Below are 2687 nucleotides of genomic sequence, written 5' to 3' on the forward strand. Positions count from 1 at the left end.
AGGTTCACTAAAAAAAGATAATGCTTAGTAAAGCAAACATCAATAGGAAAAAAGAGGAAGAACACATTCTAGATCAGTGTTTCTCAACCTTCCTAATGTTGTGACCCCTTAACACAGTTTCTCATATTGTGGTGACTCCCAACCATAAAATTATTTTTATTTCTGCTTCATAACTGTAATTTTGCTACTATTATGAATTGTAATGTAAATATCTGATATGCAGAATGCATTTTCATTCACTGGACCAAATTTGGCACAAATACCTGATATGCCCAAATTTGAATACTAGTGAGGTTGGGGTGGGATTGATTTTGTTATTTAGGAGTTGTAGTTGCTGGGATTTATAGTTAGCCTACAATTAAAGAGCATTCTGAACTCCACCAATGATGGAATTGAACCAAGCTTGGCACACAAAACTCCCACAACCAAGAGAAAAGGGTTTGGTGGGCATTGACCTTGGGTTTTAGTTCATCTATATCCAGAAAGCACTGTGGGCACAAACAATGATGGATCTGGACCTAACTTGGCATGAATACACAATATGCCCAAATGTGAACACTGGTGGAGTTTGAGGGAAATAGACTTTGGCATTTGGGAGTTGTCGTTGCTGGGGTTTATAGTTAACCTACAATCAAAGAACACTCTGAACCCAGCCCGCAATGGATCTGCACCAAACTTGTCACACTACCAACATAGCTAACACTGATACAGGTGGGGTTGGGGTGGCTGTTTTTGAATTCAAGGAGTTGTAGTTCACCAACAATAAAAAGGAAGGGAAGAACAAGCTGAGAGATCTTCAGCATTCTCTGCCAAAAGGGTTCCTAAGACAATCAGAAATATGGGTTTTCTGATGGTCTTTCACAACCCCTCTTTAACCCCCCCTCCCCGACCCTCAGGTTGGGAAACACTGTTCTAGATTATAGCCTTAATCAGAGACACCACAGCCTGCAAGACCTGAGAAGGACTGTTGGGGATTATAAATGAATACAGCAAACAAACTCTCCCTCTTTATAAGTTTTTACATTGAGGTTGGTTGGCCTGTTCTCTACATTTATGTGTTCCTCACATTTTGTGAAGTTGTGGAAGAAAGCCATCACCATGGCTTGCCCCATTGCTGGGAGAACACATTTTTTTTATTTAGGCAGTTCACTGAGTTTTAATTTATATCATGTGTGAAGTGCTGTGTTGTACTTTAGTTCCTTTTAATCTTATTTTAAGGAATATTTTTACCGGTAATTGTGTTTTACATGTGTTGTAAGAGATCAATGTCATCATCGTCTTAATAATATTATTTAATTCTTTTTTTAAACTTCTATAAAATAAAGTTTCAGATGAATTTTCCTTTGAACTTCTAGAAGCTGCTATGGATCCCATTCTGGGAGGTCAGTTAGTCAGGAGACCCCAGTGGCACAATGTGTTAAACCCTTGTACTGTCGGGACTGAAGACCGACAGTCCGGAGGTTCAAATCCAGGGAGAGCATGGTTGAGCTCCCTCTATCAGCTCCAGCTCCCCATGTGGGGACATGAGAGAAGCCTCCCACAAGGATGGTAAAACATCAAAACATCTGAGCATCCCCTGGGCAATGTCCTTGCAGGCGGCCAATTCTCTCACACCAGAAGTGACTTGCATTTTCTCAAGTTGCTCCTCACACAAAAAAAGTCAATCAATCAACCAATTATGTTACTGCAGAGCTGGTAGTTGGACTAGACCAGAGATTCTCAACCTGTAGGTCCCCAGGTGTTTTGGCCTACAATTCTCAGAAATCCCAGCCAGTTTACCAGCTGTTAGGATTTTTGGGAGTTGAAAGCCAAAACATCTGGGGACCCACAGGTTGAGAACCACTGGACTAGCCCCTTTCAATTCTTCTGTGAAATAAAAATGCAAACTACTTGCAAATGCATAAAATTAGCTATAAATACATGATTTAAAACCCTGCTACCTAATTCAAGGCGACCAGGGCTTAATCCTTATTCTTATCCCCGACAATTGCAACTCCTTTCCAAATTTCTCTCCCTCTTTCTGGACTGATGCAGTAAGAACACCCCCGCCTTAGGGCTTCCTCATCCATTGTCCCAAACTAGAAATGTATAGGGTTTAGACATGCTCCGCTGAATGTTCCAGACACAATGCTTGCTTATTCAGATGGCGTAGATTGGCATTTTGAAAATACATAAAGGGCTTTGTAGATATTTGTGCTGAGCTTTTGCTTTTGATCCTGCTTATCAAACCCATTTATTTTCTCTTTGCTGCATGCCCCACTCTTCCTTCATTATGATTAGAAGAATGTCATTAAAGGAAATCTTTTACATTAGCATAACAGTGTAGAAAGTTTGGGATAGATACCTTAATCCATTGCCTTACTTCAAAGTTGAAGAATTTGCATTCATGGCATAGGCCAGGAAATGTGTGTAATTAATGAAGCAAGAAGACAATCAAGCCTTGTTATATATGCAGGTCCAATGTGACCCGCACCATCCACGGTTTCATTTATCCATGTCTGACAAAATATGTAATCCCTAGGCATTTTCTAGGTACCCAGGACACTTATTTATTTATCGTGTCATCCGCAACCAGAACATTGTATTACATTTCTAACAGAACAAAACAAACAAACAGATTAAAAAAAACACACAAATTTTGCAAACTTGGTAGCTGATTAAATGTCCTTTGACCAGTATCTTGCCAC

The sequence above is a fragment of the Anolis sagrei genome, chromosome 4 (genome assembly GCF_037176765.1).
Source record: "Anolis sagrei isolate rAnoSag1 chromosome 4, rAnoSag1.mat, whole genome shotgun sequence".
NCBI classification, from domain to species: Eukaryota; Metazoa; Chordata; class Lepidosauria; order Squamata; family Dactyloidae; genus Anolis; species Anolis sagrei.